Here is an 18,396-nt window from a genome sequence, read left to right as displayed (position 1 = left end):
GGAGGAAAAGGGAATTATGCGGGGGAGAGGGAATGGAGTGGAAGTGAAATTATTCTTGGAACGGGAAACTTGATTATGGAATACGTATCCTTTCCTTTCCGAATATTTCATTTACTTTGTTAACGTAAATAGAGAAGGAGAAAAAGAGTGAAGGAGAAAATTGTTGTAAAATAGTTTCATCGGGGAAAATTAATTTTTAATACTTCACTGTGCCCGTAGAAATATCGTATTTAATTTTACTTTTCACCGGACTTACGTTAATTAGATGTTAAAAATTTAAAAAAAAATTCCAATTACAGGAATACAGTTCAAAATTTTCGATGTACTTTTTAACGCTAGCAGCATATTCCAAATATTAGAAAAAAATGTGGATCGCCCCCTTTTCGAAAATTCGAAAATTAAGAAAAATTAAGTGGACGGGGATGGAGCGAAAAATGGGTCGGCGAGGACACACGAATTCCTCGATAGGACCATCATCCAGCAGCAAGGACGTCGCAACGATGTACGGTCACGTTCTGGTAGGAGGATTCGAGGCTTGGGAAGGCTGGAATTCCGCGCGGCGAGAACCGGTTCCTCTGCTGCGGGAGGACGATCGAAATGAAAAAGGAAAGTCGACGGCGGAGGCGGAGGCGGTGGATCGGAGAGGAGACGTGGCCGTCGCTCGCTCGGTTTCTCCGCCGATCGGGATTCCGCCGATAAATCTGCATCTCTCGCGGCGAGCGTAATCGCGATCGTGGCGACGAAAGGGGACAAATCGCCTCGATTAAAACCTTTCCTGCATCCGTAACGGATACGAATCGTGCGCCGCGATTGACGACCCGCGCGCGGCCGCCTTCGTTTTTTCGCCTTCGTTATCCTCGCCGATATTCACGCTTCTCGATTTCCGGAATCTTCTCGGAATCGGATCCATGCGGATCCGTCCCTTTAATCGCGGCGTGACGCGTGCCACTTATATCGAGAACATTGAAAACAGGTTTCCTTAATGAAACTCTAATTCAATGTCTCATTTCTTTTTATTTCACGTTCTAATTGATCAGGATGAGTTCATCCGTTATTTAGATATACCAACTAATTCTTTTATCTCGATTCTTCATTCCTTAATTAAAACTCTTAAGCGGTTGATTTAATTCGGTTCGAAGGGCGTTCGAATCGAAGCAACGAAACGATTCCCAATTTCGATGCGTTCCATCTCTTCTTATATCTCCATAAAGATCCTGTGATCTATAACGTAAAAAAATATATATATTCTCAAAAGATGGAAGCAGGGGCGGAAAGGAAGCTATCCAAGCCAAGACTCGAACTATCACCTTCTCCTTCGCCGTTTTAGTATCGCGACACCGATATAAATTATCGACCTGCTCGAAACGGGGCACTTTTCCAGGGGCGTGAGGTAGCCACGCTCTCTCCCTCTTCTCCCGAGATCCCTCCCGAGTAAAAGAAGTAAACACGCGAGGGGCGTCGTCGGTTCATCGGATCGTTTCTCCTGCGAGCTGCGTCCGACCGATAAATCTGCCCGTCCTCTCCTCCTCCTCCTCTTCTCCTCCCTGTGCACGCGTAATCGCGCTCGTTTTGTACGTGCCGTGTACGCTGCCGCGCCAACGAGCGACAAATCGGCGGCTGACACGATTAACGAGTCGTATTACGGAGAGTCTCGAAAACCACTTACTAGAAGGCTATTTAGCTCGCGTCGACGTCCCGTGAACGCGAAAGCCAATCCCCGTGAATCTTCGATATCTCGAGGTGGAGGCCTCGCGTGTCGATGACTCCAGGGGAGGGGAAAAAATATATTGGATATAGAAGAGAGACTGGGCCACTTATTATCCGGATACTCGTTATAACTTTAGAAGGAATGGAAAGAGTCGTGTCGAGGAGGGGGAGGCAGAAGTCGTCGATTGAGTGCAATTTTTGAAATTGGAAGAGTACAGGGGATTGTTTAATTGCATATTTTCGATATTTAACGGTTGGAGGAATTATTGAATCGATGAGAAAAAGGGCAAAAAAAAGATTAAGTGTGGAGGAGAATCTTATTATCTTGTAGATTCGGAGGAATGGAAAGAGTTCTATTGGAGGGCAGAAGTCAAGATTGTACTTCTGAGTGCAATTTTTGAAATTGGAAGAGTACAAGGGATTGTTTAACGCGTATTTTCGAAATTTAACTAGGCAAAAAAAATATTAAATGTAGAGGAGAATCTTATTAGATCTCGTAGATTCGGAGGATTGGAAAGAGTTCTGTTGGAGAAATCGTCGATTGTGATTTTGGAGATTGTTTAGCTCGCATCGATGTACTGGAAACGAAAGGCAATTCTCGTAGATTTTTGATATCTAAGGGCTGGAGGCTTCGTAGATCGATGAGATAGATGATAGAGTACTCTTGTTGGAGTACTCGTAGATTCGAAGTCAGATTCGATTGAACAATTTTTTAAAAATTGGAAGAAAATTGAAAGACTTCTCTCCTTTTGTTTTTTAATCTGCTTTTCTATTATATTTATTCTTTCTTTTGTTTGTTTGTTTTTTAGAGGATGATCCGTATAATTGGATAATTTTTTGATTCATTTCATCCATGAGAGGTGAATTTTAATTTTTTTAAGCTGGATTTTTCCCACTCTCTTTTTTCGATCGATGAAACGAACGACCTGATTTTCGCAATTCTATTGTATTTTCGTGCTAAATATGATTTTTTTTCTAATTTGGATTTCTTCGTGTTTTTCATGATCACTTCGCAAAATCAGATTTTTATGAAGATTTTATAATTAAAGAAATCACTTAAACGAACTCACATTTTTTATTAAACGTTTAAATTGTATTAAATACAGTTTTATATTCTTCTCACATGCACAAATATTTTTGTGCACAAATATTCACAATCTGCTTAATAATTGAAACGTTTTGAACAAAAGTTTCATTGTAACAAAATGATCGATAATTTTTCAATCAAGTAGAAAACGAATAATTGTTAAACGCAAAGTTATGGACGAATTGTAATATCAATATAATGATAAAATCCTAGGATTGTCGCGAATGATTGACAGCCAATTTCGACACTCATCGCGATAAATTTCCAATCACCGCTCGTTACGAACTTTTAACACGCCATTTTAACCAATCGTTTATTGCGTCCTCGTTTTGCCATCAACGCCCAACTTTCCCCTTGTCGCCGTGTCTCAAAAGGAAGCTATCCCCCTCCACCGACCAAGAGAACCTGTTATCGTACCGAAAGAAGCGACACACGATTCGTCCACGCGGAGAGAAACGAAACTCGCTTTTAAGGGAAAGCTCCGTTTTTAAAGTGCGATGTTTACGCACCACGCAGTCGAGCGACGAACTCGGTGGTTGCGCCAGTATGTTTAACGTCGCCTCGCCCCGCGCATCGCCTCTCAAATCTTCCCCGCGACGCATCGGAAATGATTTCCACGGAAGTCTGCTCGACGGTCGCGCGTGTATTTTACTCGGGGATCTCGCGTTTCAGACATCTGGATATTTTTCTTCCGCCGCGTCTTCCCCCCCCCCCCCCCCCTTCTTCTTCCTCCTCTTCCACGGATTTTTATTTACTCCACGGTAAATAGAACGCGCGAATCTTTATTTATCGAGGTATTAAAAATCCGGAGCGCGGTGAACGGGATTGAAATTGGCGAAATTTTCGTATTTATCGGGGGAGAAGTGTTAAAACGGAATTTAATATTAATTTCGGATTCTTTCTCGTTTTCTCTCTCTCTCTCTCTCTTTAAAGAGAATTTGGAAACGGATGGAATAAACAATTTTCAATTAAATGCAACGCGGAGATTAATATCGTTCAAACACTTTACACGGTCAAGCAACGAATAATCAAATATCGCGTGCGCTTTTAGCAACGAGATTGCCATTTCGAGCATCGAATTGCTTTCATTATTTACACGCAGATTTAATATCGCGGCCGAGTCTGAGAACGATCATCGTTTGTTTTAGCCCCCCCCCCCCCTCTCCGCTTTCAATAAAATTCTGTTTCGAAAAGGTAGTCGAAAAAATGAAAGAACGAAAAAAAGCAATAATTTGTAATTCGATATCTTCGTTGGCAAACCGTTCTCCTAAAATTTTTTCAACGAAAAAGAAAAGATCGTTTTCCATCCATCTAATCTTATCTTCGCTATGATTAACTTTTTTTTTCCCTTAATTTATTTTTAAAAAATTGAATATTTTCAACGTTTAAAATAGCATTATTCTATTCCTCGTTGGTGTACAGGTGATCTATAATTGGCAATTATCCCGATTAAAAAGATTCAAAGGAAGTAATTCGTCGAGCTCTAAAATAACTCGATTACCACACCAATTTCTGCGTATAAAAATACACGGCCTCGGACCCCTTCCCCCGTCTCAACAACTCAATTATTCAACCCTTTTCAAAGTAACAAACCACTTTTTCAACACATTTCCATTTACGCGAATTAATCTTGAATAAATCTTTGCGACAACGTTTGTGAAAATAAAAATAAAAATTTAACAACGAATTAAAGACAATAATAATAATAATAATAATAAAACTTTCCATCGTGTTACACGGCACAATTACCCGTCAAATAAAATATTTCACCCGAGAGAAAGAGAGAGAGAATCGGTACAAAATACGCGTACATAATACGTTTGTAAATAATAGTTATATTAAATATTTCGCACGATAAGAAGAATATTTTCCACAATCGAAACAGTAACACAGGTTCCTCGGGACACAGAATCGGTCCCAGAATCGATAGTGGAAAACAGACGGTGTCTCTTTGGTGGGCGTTTTTAATCGTTGTTTACAGAGAAATCGAGCGACAGCCAGGATTTTCGAGGGCCGCTTTCAAAGCCGGCCGCCCCGCCACCGTCCATTACGTTAATTCGCGGCGGCCGCACGCGCCGCTCCCGAATCAATTCGTCGACACACGCGTGAAACGGCGAAACAGGAGAGAGAGACACTATGTGTATATATATACATATATATAACCGCGATGTACGTGTCCCCGTGGCGGTGGGAGGGAGGGGGGGTTCTAATTTATCAGGCCGTAGTTTATTTGCGCGGCGAGTCCCGCGCCGAGCTTGTTCAGAGAAAATGGGAAGAGCGACCGGGCGCAAAATTTGCACAGATAGACAAACAGATGAATATCGGGACACATCCGTGGCGGGACACCGTTGATTCATAATGCGATACGTACGCGTCGCAAGGGGAAATCGTGTCCATCGCGGTCGAATTTTGTATTTTAATTTCGCCCCCCTGTATTAAACAGGCCGCCTGTGTATTTCCCTTCGTATTAAGCCGGTTTCATACACTGTGAAATATTTGCCGTTTACCGAGCAACCGTATTATTATCGTACATACGTGATGAAATGGCCGCGTGGAATTACGCGTGAGGGGATGATATTTTTGGAGGAACAGGTTGGTTGGTTCGAACTGGTGAAGAAAAAGCGCGATTTTTTCGAAATTTATCTCGAGCAACAACCGGGCAAATTCTAATTTGAACGGTTACGGCACACTGTGTTATCAGTTCTCCAAGGATAATATATATATAACGGTTTGCTTTCCGTCCCGATAAAATTCTGCGTGGGTGTTAGCTCGAGCGGAAGGAGGAAGGCTTCGATAATCCAACGGGATTAAGAACTTCGATCCAATTTCCTCCGACAGTGGCGTCGTTCTCGAGATCTCATTTCGTCTAGACAATGTAGATAACGCTTCTTTATAATATTATTACACCGTCATCGTTCAAAATCTCCTTGCGAGATCATCCTTATATAAAATCCCTCTTTCGCGCGACATTAAATTTTCACTCCGGCTTGAAAAAGCCGGCCAACCGATTCAGATTCGATCGTGGAGAAAAGGATGAGGCTCCCGGATCGGGACCGATCGAATCGAGTCTCTTTGATGTCCGTATAAAAACGATCGATAAGACGCGTCATAAACGGGGGAAATGGAGAAAACGTGGAGGAGTGCTCTGATCTGTCCTTCACGCTGTTCCCTATAGGGAAAGTTAGTTTCGCGAGTGGTTTGAATGTTCGGTGTTAAAAAATCGGCTTTCAATCGGGAGTTTCTCGACGGCCTTCGAAAATATACTTTATATCCGGTGGACGTCCCGATGAAAGCGTTTCGCTCGGCCGAAAATCGAAAAATCCTGTGCTGGTCCACCCACCCTTTTGCCATTTTTGGGGGATACGAGTAAAATCGATCACGAGCAAAAGGAAGAGGACACGGGTGGATGGTGGACGGACGACGAAGGAGAAAACGGTAACTCGGTTGGAAACGATCGGCCAAGTTTTGAAAAGTGGCGGAAAAAGAGAGGCATGTGTGTAGTAATATTTCATAGATATCGATTTAGTGATTGCGGTCTGGGTCTCGAAAGCTCTCGTGCCTCTTTTCTTTTTTTCCCAGGCTAAATGACAAAATCCCCTGTAAACTGTAACATAGATCAGCGGAGTGGAGAAGGATAAACGGGACGGATAGAGGCGGAAACGATGGACAAAGGGAGAAACTCGATTGGGGGCGGGAGAGAGAGAGAGGGATGGTGGTGAAGGAAGGAAGAGGAAGGGAGACGAGAAAGGGAGACGGAATCCCTTTCATCTCCGGGAGAAGGGGGGGTGGATGGCTGTCCTCGCGACTGAATACGAAAACGTCATTTAATTCGTCGTTCGACGATAGTCTCTCCCTGCCTTCTGTCCGTCTCTTTCCCGCTTCCACCCCCTTTCCTCCACCAATCTTTTTCCTTTCCGCGCCGCACCAAGCTCGAAACCTCGCTCGTCCTTTGTTCTTGTTTTTTTTCCCCTCCTCTTCCCTTTTTTCTATTTTTTTCCTTCCTTTCTTCCTTTCTTTCCTTTTCTTTCTTTCTTTCTTTCCTTTTTTCCCTCTCCTTTTTTTTTTTTTTTTTTTTTTTACGTCCAATCACAGCATCAGACACTTCCACGGGATATCGATCATACGGCACGTAGAGATCACTGTCGGCCAGCGAAACGAAAAAAATTTTTCCCGATATTCCCTCTTTCTGGCAGGGCGAATTCGCTTCAATTAGAGCTCGCTCGATGAATGGTACTTACAAAAAAAAGAAGAGAAAGAGAGAGAGAGAGAGAGAATGGTAGGCAGGAATGGAGCGGTGGATGAAGGAGAAAATGAGAGGAAAGACGAAGGGCGGCAGCCCTTTCGATGTGGCAGGATGATCAGATTCGTTCCGCAGGTTCCGCGATCAAGTTTTTGGATACATCACGTTTCTCTTCCATTTCCTATAATTTAATATCCCGTTTCGTGTTGATAATAAAATGGAACGACTGCTTCTATAAAAGTATCCTCGAATGATCGTTAACACGTTTTTACGTACTTGATTTCGAAATTGTTTCCTTTTTTTTTTTCTTTTTTTTTTATGATTCGATAACGAACAGTTTCCATTTGTCTCCAATATTCTTTATCCTGATTTAGAATCGATACTTTATCTTGATTTGATCCGTATGTGCGTGTATATATATATATCAATTGATAAATTGAACATTCGATATTTTTCCAAAAAAAAGATTTACGACTTTCCATTTTTTTATGCGAGAATTTTGATATTCGTAAAAACATCTTCCATCAAATTGAATCTTCCATTTTTTTTTTTTTTTTTTTTTTTTTTTTTACGAAATAAATTCTCGCTTCTTTGCTACTACATATTGAATCAAAAAATTTGTTTGAACGAGTAGATAGATTTATTCAAAAATGGATAGTTTAAATAGTCGAAATAAACGACGTTTAACTTAAAGTTTCGTCGAACGATCGAACTTTTTTTTTTTTACATAGTTCCATATAAATAAAGATATTGGACGATGGATGGAACAGGATTAGAGAGTTTTGTGCCGTAATCTCGTATATGTATGTGGAATAATGGAGAACGGCGGACCAATTGAAAGGAAAGAAGCGAGCAACACGAGCTACATCCTCAATTGTAAAACTCAGACGCCGACAAATACGCGGAATGATGGCGCATTATGTTAACCGTGACGATTTAGAAACACTTATCCTCTTGCAATCTCTTCCTCAAAACGAATCACGATCGTTCCTGGAACTGACGTTAAGCCATCGTTCACGAGGGATGAAGGAATTCCCTTTTTTGACAATGGGAAAATCCCATTTGCGGCCTCCCATTTCTCTTATTTATCGTTGGGCGAGAGTGTTTCCATTCATTTTTCAGACTTTTCAGAGATCGCGGCGTTGTTCAAAATTAATCAAAATGAATTCATCCTCGCGTGTGCACAAGCGTTCCTTTATTTATTCGTAAAAAAAAAACCCTTTTAATAAAATCCCATTTTATATACACTTTATTATAATGCGTTACAGGATTAAATCTTCTCCATCTTTCACGTTGCTATTCCCGAATCACTAATTCAACTTATCGTCGATTATGTATCGAAAATAACCCTCGACAAATTCAACGTGAAAAAACTCAGATCGCGGCGTTGTTCAAAATTAATCAAAATGAATTCATCCTCGCGTGTGCACAAGCGTTCCTTTATTTATTCGTAAAAAAAAAACCCTTTTAATAAAACCCCATTTTATATACACTTTATTACAATGTATACATTGTTACAGGATTAAATCTTCTCCATCTTTCACGTTGCTATTCCCGAATCACGAATTCAACTTATCGTCGATTATGTATCGAGAATAACCCTCGACAAATCCAACGTGAAAAAACCGCCGGTTTCAAGAATCGCGAAGGAAGGGGAGAGTAGTCCATCAATTATGACGGACCGCGGAAGAATCTACTCGAGCGAGGACGACGTTTCGAGTAAAAAGCAAATCTCTCGTATACACGAGCCCTCCTCCCCCTGTCCCCTGTGAAAAAAAAAGAAAGAAAGGAAGGAAGAAAAAAAAAAGGTAAACCTCGGTCGAGAGAGAGAGGGTGGGCCGGCGGCCCTCGAAACGGGTTAAATATCCGAAACACAGGGACGTAGACCCCGTTTATAAAATCAAAATGTCTAGACTTCTTGAACGGAAGGGGGATATAGTCCCTCGGGGTAGCGCGTCATAATTCAGTAGTTTGCCTCTCGTGAAACGCGGGGCAACAGAGGCTGTTGGCAAGGGTTCTTTCAGTAACCCCCTCGAATGGTCCTCGGCAACTAGCACGCGCCAATTTGTATGGGAAGAACACGCTGAACCTCCCCCTCGTGTTCTTAATATGTGGTTAAATCTCTTGCTCTTTTTTTCCCTCTTCTTCTTCTTCTTCTTCTTCTCCTCTATTCTTGGTTCTAGAATCGAGAAATCGTTTCGAGAGTTGCGTGCGAGGATTTGGATGAAATGGCGGATGCGGTCACTCGATCGAAATCCAGAGTGCAAAGGTTGGCAAGTGAGGATAGAATATGGGATCTCCCTATCAAGGAGCTTTTAAGTTAATCCGTTGAACGATTTGAGAGGGACAGGGGTATAAATCAACCGGCTGAAAGAGAGCCGGGAAATTGACGATTGAAGTAAATAGGAAAATGGAGGCGAGGGTGTTCGCTCGCGAAAATTTCTCCGCTCTCGTTGTCGTTCGTTCTGGTTGCGGGAATGGAATCGCGAGCCGGCAGGAAATATATGAATTGTCGGAAGCAATGGCGCGTCCCATCGTTTGCGTACGATTTATTCGTCGTGTTTCAGATCGAATTTTTTTAGGGTATAGTAATTTTTTTCAAGAATTGTATTTTTTTCTGAAAATTATAAAATCGATCGTTTTAAATATATAAGTGTATTTGGCGTTCGAAATCGAAATTGAAGAAAGATTAAAGGAAAGAGCATCGATATGAAAATCGATTTATTTTTAAAATCGCGAAAAGAAAAAATTTGCTTCTCTCGTTGATCGATCAAATTCGAGATAAAAAATTCGTATATTTTTTTCTTTCTTTTGTCGACTTTTCTTTTATTCGCGATTCATCCCGATAATGTATATTACGGCATATTTTATAAATATAAAATACCAACCATATCCCCGAATTCATCGATTTGAAGCGGAAACGAATTATAACGGAATACGAAATGAAAGTATCGCAACGTTGATGATCGTCAATGTTTAACAAGATCTGATGATTACCGATGTTATTATTTTCAGCTTCGATTACGTTGATAAATTAGCAGACGTCTGGCTCGTAAATTTCGTGTCTAACGAACGTAAAAATCGACGAACGAGTTCGTTCGATAATACGATAATCGATTTCGATAATTAACGATAACATCCCCTTTGAAGGGTAATTTTTTAAAACGACGAATAATCCACGATGATTCCGTTCCGTTGAAAACAAAAGGAATCGAATTTACCCGTATACATGAAAATTACGAAAAATCACTTTATCTTTCGTAATATTCGAAATTTATTCTATTCTAGAGCGCCCCTTTATACTTGCTTTGTTTAAAATATCACGAATATATATTTATGGGAGTAAAATTTTCCCTCTCTCGCTTTGTCCAAAATTTACCGAAAATTATTCGGGGGGGGGGGGGGGGGGGAAATCGATTCGCGCGAAAAGAAAGAGAAAGAATCCCGAGGAGCCTGGACGAATCGATGACGAAGTTTCTCGGCCAGAGAAAGCTCGACAGGAAAATTTCCTCGCTCTTGAGAAACTTGACAGGAATTAGATTAGAAATTCTGGAGAAAGGTGTCCGGGTGATTCTTGTCGAGTCTTCGTGTCTGCCCTTCAACGGGAATCACCGTGAGAAATTGCGAGGTCCGCGATGACTCCGGACGAACGTGAGGTGTGTCGCGAAGGAACGTAGCGAAAGGAAGAAAAACGAGAGGCGGACGAGAAAGGACAGACCGTGTAGAATGATCCTCGAGTTCGCGGCGTCGTTACCTTTGGAAATTGTTTTACGCCCCCTCGAGAATGAGACGGAGAAAACGGAGGAGGGCTCTCGCTAAATTCAGGGGACGGTTACGCGTATGTAGGAAGCGCGCGTCCAATGACAAATTGAATAATAATCCTCCTTGAAAACTAGTTATCGTTGCAACAAGCGTACGGAAAGCGTAATGATGTTAATTTTAAGAAATTGTTCCTCGAAAGATTTAAATATGGGGACAGTTGAAGAATCATCAAATGATCATGAAATGATAAATTAAATAATCCTCGTTGCGAATACATATTATATAGGAAGATCTTCTAATTTTGAAAATCGTTTTACCCACAATCCGAGGAGAACGACGACTCTGGCTGAATCTAGGGGACAGTTTCGCGTACAGGAATCACGCGTCGAATGACAAATTAAATAGTAATTCCCCCCTCTCCCCCGGAAACAATGTCATTATCGCGTTGCCGCGAGAATCTCGTTAGTGTCAGCCATAAACACAATGACAAATTAAATAGTGATTTTCGCGATCGTTGCGGTGGACGGTGCGTTTGGTGGTTGGTTATTAATGCCGGAACGACGACTCGTTTCTGGCCGGTGAAAAACGGAGGGGAAAAAAAAAAATGGTATAACGCGAGGATGATTTTTGCCTGGCTGAGTTGTCGTCACGGGATTGCGTTTGATTTTTTTCTTCTTTTTTTTTTTTTTTTTTTTTCCCTTCCTTTTTTTTTCGACGGGGATTTTTTAATATCGGCTATGGCCGATTCGCGGGACACGGTGGTGGACGAATGGGACGGGGGGGAGGGGGGAGGGAGGTCTCCCCCGGCTGTTATTGATTTCAATCTGTTCAGTCGTTGACCAATATCCAATTGGAAATAGTTGAATGACGGATGAGCAAGTTTTCTAAAAATAATATTAATACGGAACAATGGGGAGAAGTTTGTTTGGGAAGGAAATTCCGAATAATTCGATAAATCTTTTTTTTCTTTCTTTTTTTTTTTTTTTGAAAATAATACTAATTGTCCGGCGAAAAAGAGAGGATCGCGCGAAAGTTAATAATCTCAACGTGGTGAAAAAAAAAAAAAGAAGAGAAAAACAAGAGGGAAATATAATCTGTTTCGTAAAACGAACGGCTATATTTATAGTATAATATTACCATAGATTAATAGGAAAAGAGAGAGAAAAACCAAGTTATCTCCGCCCAATTGACATCCATTTAGAATTTAATTTCAATACCAATGCGAATAAATAAATAAATAAATAAAATAGCTCGCTCAAGGAGGAGAAAGATTAATCGATCAACGGGATTACATCTATCTAAATAAACTCGTTAATTCACATTAACGACATTCGAACGACGATCCTCTAAACTGATCCCGTATAATCGCTACTATAAAACCTAGCCACCGTGTTATTACATAATAATCGTTCCATTCGTAGGATTAGCCAACGACCTCTTAATTCATCGCTTCGTATCCACGGAGAATCTCTTTAGCATCCCATATTATACACGCGTCAAAGTTTCTTCCCCTCCTCCCTCCCGAGGCTCGAATAGAATAGCAACGAAATTCGAGGCGTCCAAAGGGACAAATGGATCGGGAGACCAAAGATTCAGCGTTCTGCTCGTCCTCAGTTAATTACGCGGCGGGTCGCTTTTGTATACTAATCACGATACCGTTCAGAAAGGGATATCGTCTCGAAGAAGCTGGGATCTCGAGGCGCCATTACGCCAACTTCGAAGGTTACACCCCCTACCCTGCACAGCGATACATCGGTTAATCGCGTTAATGCGTCGAGATAGAAGAAGCTTTGTCAGCTGTGGAACAATACCGCGTGTGGAACGCAGCTCGAACAAATCTCTTTCTCTTTCTCGATTATCTCGCGCGGATTTCTCACGAGCGCGGTGTCCCTCCCGAGAGGGAAAGAGAGGAGGCGACGATGAATTCATCCTCTCGAACGCGCCAACTCTGGTCGGAGGAGAGTTGGAAAGAGAGTTGGATCGTGACGCGGGATAAATGATCGGTATCTATGAATGCGATCGAGATACGTTGGGTCGAGTTTGCGTTTAAGCGGAGCGAATTATTATACTATTTGGGTCGTGGGAATTGTCTGATCAGCTCGGATCGATTATATTAATTTGTGATTATTATATTATTCGAACGATATCGATCGTTTCGAGATTTAAGAGTTTGCCCATCTTTGAACGAAAACAGAGAGAAACTTGGTGGGAAATTAGAGGGAACAATGGCGTGAAATCAGAAATTCGAGACACACCCTTGAGCCTTCCTCGAAGGAATTACCATTTGTTAGGTCCCAAGCCGAGAAATCGATTACAATGAGGAAGTGGCAGAGTTTCGAAACGGATTGTTGGAAAGGATACGGTTAAGAAGGATCGAAGTGGAAGGAAGCATCGGGAGGAAGAATGGCAAAACGTTCACCCCGGATGGATTCACCGTAGGTGATATTTGTCACCGGCTTTTTTACGCGCTCTTCTCTTCCCTCGTTCGGATTTCCTAGAACTCGAGCGAGAGAGATTTGTTCCAACTTGAATCGATTGTCTCGCGGAAGACAATTACTCGTTCTTCGAGTCGCGAGTGTCAGGCTCGCGAGGCAACATTAGGAACCCTTTCACTTAACGCGCATTATACGAGGGGCGATAATTATAACTTTGGCACGGTGTTTCAAAGGAAAGTTTAACTTTTGCCTCGGGTTAAATCGCAGCATTAAACGCGACTTTTGTTAACGCCGCGCATTTCGCGAATAAGTAAACAAAACGTTGTCAGCCCTCCTCCAACCCTCCTAATGTCTTATTAACGTCTCATTTTTTTTTGCAAGCGTTTCGAAGAATTTTAATTAATTTTAATCCGACAATCATTCGGAAAAGAATCGAGGATTAGAACGGAGGAAGAACACCAGCTGCCTGAAAATTTAATTTTCAAAACAATTCGATTCAAAGAAAAGGTGGACAGACTCGTTCAAAGTAATCTAAATCCCATCACTCTCTCGACAGTTTCTTTCCCAACGAAGCGATTCGTAAAAAGGAAGAACGCAAGAATCGCCTGTGTCGAAGGATGTACATCGTCCAACCGATATTATTCCCACCGGTTCCCACGTGATCGCGGCCGAACAATGAACACACCGACTCTGAAACCACGAGGTTCTGCGAAGCTCGCAAGAAGAGACACCCAAGTATCCCATGACGATCGGTGCTTGTCATTTTCCGCGGGGGTTAAATCGTTACCAAGCGCAACCATCCATCTCGAGAGCACAGGCTACATCATGGATACGTATCCGGCCAACGACCTTGCTACGTGAGATACGCTGCTGCGTCGAAACGAGCGATCACGAAACGATGTGTTTTTTTAACCATGGATTTAAGAATTCGTAGCCTTGAATCCCGTAACGAATCGATCCCGTTCGCCATTTATTTTTCGTAGATAAACTTTATATTCCCACGCCAACGATATTTCTGATGCGGCAAAGATACGCGATACAACATCGTGTTGAATTACGTTCGTCCATTGAAAAAAATGTCGACGAAGTATCGCGATAATCTTCGCTTCGACAGCGAATGTGTCAGATATTTCTTTTCAACCGTAAAATGGTAATTCGATCTTTATCTTATCGTCGAAATCGATAATTCGTTTCATTTGTCACGTCATCGAAAAAACTAAACGGTTTGAATGGAAAAATTTTCAAATTTATTTTATTATCGTCGATCGACCTGAATCGTGGCCACCACTCGGATAAGATACATCAGCCACAAAGGGGCACGAGCGATCGACGGAGGAACAGAGGGGCCGATTACAGATAGAGGAATGCGAGGCGTTTCGCGGAAGATGATCCCGCGCGTTACATTATCAGGATACACCGATCGACCACGATGTTCCGATTACAAGCCTTGTTCCGCGTGGTACGCCACGCTTCACTCGATTCCTCACCCATGGGAACCCTTAACGGTACCCCTTGTTTACCAGGGGAATCGGGTCGCGTTCCTCGCTTCTCCTCCTCCTCCTTCTCTTTCTCTTTCTCTCCTTTCCTGTCCTCGTTTCGCGCTGCCTTCTTTTTCTTCTTCTTTCCTTCTTCTTTTTCTCCATTCTCTCCTTTATTTTTCCCTCCTCTTTTTCGGCGATGAAGTCTTATGATCACGAAGCCGCGTTCGACGTGCCAGGAAACGAAATACCGTTGAAACTTCCTGTAATTTCCTCGCCACGATGCGCACACGTAGGTTCAAACTATGCCCCTCTCTCTCTCTCTCTCGTTTCCGCGATCCTCGGAAGAAAATGTTGGAAGGAGAAGAGAGTTTCGCGAAATTGGTTGGAAGGTGGTGAACCGAAAATGTTCGAAGGTACGAACGTGTTTTTGTGCGATGGTTGGAATGCCTGGAATCGAGTTGCCTTGGGATTTTGAGGCGGAAGTTGGATGGTATCTGAAGTACAGGGAGAGTTATGAAGTTCAAAGTTGGGGGGATGTTTAACTCTTGCTCCGTCCTCGTTTTTTTTTTCTTCTCTCTCTTTTTTTTTTTTTTTTTATTTTATTACGCTTCTCCCTCCCTCCCTTTCCTCCTTCCCCGTTTTGTTATTACACCGATGAATACCACCGGCTGTAAGCGGAACTGGGAAAAACTTTTTACCCAAAAATGTAGCACAATTTCGTTTCGTATGAAATATGCGTGGAAAATATGGGAAAACGGGTAAACGAGAATCGTGCTCGTGGAACAAGAACGTATGGGTAATTTTCGGATACTTGGGTACTTCGAATCGAAGTGCAAAGTTTGCGATGTATCCTTAGTTTCATTGCGAAGAATTTTGTTATTCGAGATAAAGTTTTTTGTCGCGGAATGATTCAAATGAAATTTCTTGGAATTTTTCTGTAACTTTGATTAATTTAATCATCAAGGATGATATCGTAAACGAAATTTTGGATATTTTTAGTTTAATAAATTATGGATTTAAATTTCATTTGTCGAAGTTAGAAAGTTATTATTTCTTGAATAATTAATGTAGACACAATGACGCATCTCTTTTATTTTACGACACTTGGTCGAATACTGTGGCGAGATCCTTACATTTTTCGAGAGACACAATTGATGGCCGCGCTAAAGGCGTCGGAATTTAAATTAACGCGGGAGAATTTTTTCGGTGTCAAGCCGTTTTCTAGTATTATCGTTAAATCCTTCCCCTTAAATTTCCCCTCGCGGGTGTTAAGAGACAGTAAATTGCTTCTGAAAGGAGATGCTTAGTGCCGAGTGCATGAATCTTTCGTGATGCTTTAATGAATCTCTTAATGCTTTAATCCGCTACTTTTGTACCATCCGAGGGAAAAAAAATGCGTCAACGCTCGAAGTAGAACGTTGAACTCCCTTCGAAGAAGAATTGAAAGAAGAGAAGGGACGTGGGATAATTTTATATAATTTTCGCACAATAAGAATAATAATTCTGACATAATGCATTATTTACACTCGTACAATTTACACCTTTTTTAAAATATACGCGAATAATTATTAAAATATTCGAATATAAATACATTGAAGCTTTAATCAGAATTTAACATTTTTCGTTCCAAACTTCACGAATACATAAACGATCGAAATTTTGATCATTCCTTGTTCAAACTTTCTATAAATTGCGATACATTGTAAATTTATCGCTTTTTTACTTTTCCTTTGAGAAATCCTCGAATATTATCAAAATACCAACGACATTCCTTCTACATTTCTCATCGAAAACCCCACAAATATAACGAAGTCTTACCCAAATTTACGACCGCTCCCCAAAAACATCCCCCAACGATACATCTTCCAATTATTCCATTGCTACCGAAAAGGCGATCCAAGGAGGGGATTTCCAAGATACGACTCCCTTATTGACAGGTGTGCACACTCATTGTTGTCATCGGCCCTCCCCTCGAACGACTAACCCTCCCGTGCGGCGGTAAATCACGCATCGATGGGACGAGAAGAAACTTGCTTTTTTTGCCAGTGGCGTCTCGACGCGAGAAAAGCTTTAGCCCCGTTAGGAAAACTCTTCGTTAAAGAGGAGGACGTCGACATTCGCCGCGACTTTTCGTCGAGGGTTATTCGATAAGTGGCATCCGTGTTCCTCGAGAATGTAGCGAGAAACGAAAGAAGAAGGAAACAGAGAGAGAGAGAAAGAGAGAGAGGAGTGGTGTACCGCGCCCTTTTCGAGGGTCTCGAAAGCAAGGGATTTTTAATGTCTCGACGAGACGAAAGGAAACTCTGGCCGGATATAACTATATCGGTTTCTGGGGGGTTGGTCGAGAGGGAGGGAGGGGCGGCAGGTCGAAGAGTAGACTTGGAAAGCAGGGGGGTATGGAGTGTGTAAGTACGCCCCTTTACGTCTGGTCTAGGGATAAAAAGCCAGGCCTGCCAAACTTTCCGCCACTCGAGAGCCGTGCAACCCTCCGGGGTCGTCGTCGTCGTCGCCGCCGCCGCCGCCGCCGCCGTCGTCGACGTCCTCACTGTGGCTCGCTCCGTTTACACCGAAACGTTTTTCTCTTTGCTTTTGGGCTTCGTGCGACCGCCCTAAGGAATCTCGGTGATCTACGACTCTCAGAACACACCCTAATTCCGAGGGGTACGCCTTTCGAAGGGGCCACTAACTATTTCCAAGGTAAACGATGAGAGATAACACTTGCTTTGCCCTAGCAAATAGCATGAAAATTGAAGAGCGTTGCAGTCTTTTTCGTGCGCTCTTTCTTCTTTCGTATTTACGCGTATTTCGATCCTTACGCACACTCGGTGATGGATAATAATTGACGAGGTATATAACGCGGCGTGCAGGTTGGCACGAAAGCTTCGAAATTATTTATACATCGTTTGAAATACGTTTTGAAGAGCGTGGAAGAGGATTCGTGATCGAGCGTAATACGTGTTTAACGTGACGAACGTTCGTTTCCCATCGAGGGCCCATTCAATTTCCCCGTTTTGTGGAATAATCAGGTCGCGTTGATCAAGCCGCTATTAAAATTTCGTGATCTTCGACATTTCTGGACGAGTCTTAAGCCTCCGTCCCTACGTTAAGCCTTCGAACGAGGTTTTCAAAGTTCATTCGAGATTCTTGGTTTTTCTCGCGGGAGTGCTAGACACGCGAAGCCGCTTAATTATCGTTTGACACGCTTCTTAAAAGGCACGAGAGATAGAAAAAGAGAGATCGATAATCTCTCTTTTTTTTCATCTAAAAGTAAACTCGCCGATACCTCTTTTTTCTCCCTAAGAATTAAAGCTGAATAGTTGGAAAATACTATTACTTTATTCTTAAATTCGTTATTTACATTCGTTTATTTAACATCGGATTAATTCGAATGGATTCGTTTTGATCGTTTGATTTGGCAGAAATTCATGATATAATGATCGTTAAAATGAATGAAGATTTTTAAATAAATACACCTATATCGTGTCACCTATATATACATATATATTTCATCCTATTCAATCGCCAATTTGTTTTCTCCTAGATGAAAAATTAATTCCGCAAATGGAATCCTGATTATGTATATTTAAAGGTGTACAAACTGGCGGATTATAATTAGAATTCGGAAATAAATAACGGAGAGGGGAGGAAAAAAAGAAGGAAGATCCATTTAAATTGCAAGTCGTG

General features: G+C 41.8%; 1 protein-coding gene across 3 annotated transcripts in view; it reads left to right on the top strand.

The window, feature by feature from the left end:
- LOC410785 (plexin-A4) overlaps positions 1 to 18,396 on the top strand; it is a 268,849-nt gene that overhangs the window by 224,323 nt on the left and 26,130 nt on the right. The gene's annotated exons all lie outside the window — the stretch shown is intronic.

This window comes from Apis mellifera, linkage group LG1 (assembly GCF_003254395.2).
Source record: "Apis mellifera strain DH4 linkage group LG1, Amel_HAv3.1, whole genome shotgun sequence".
Taxonomy (NCBI): domain Eukaryota; kingdom Metazoa; phylum Arthropoda; class Insecta; order Hymenoptera; family Apidae; genus Apis; species Apis mellifera.
This window is presented reverse-complemented; position numbering and strand designations above follow the sequence as displayed.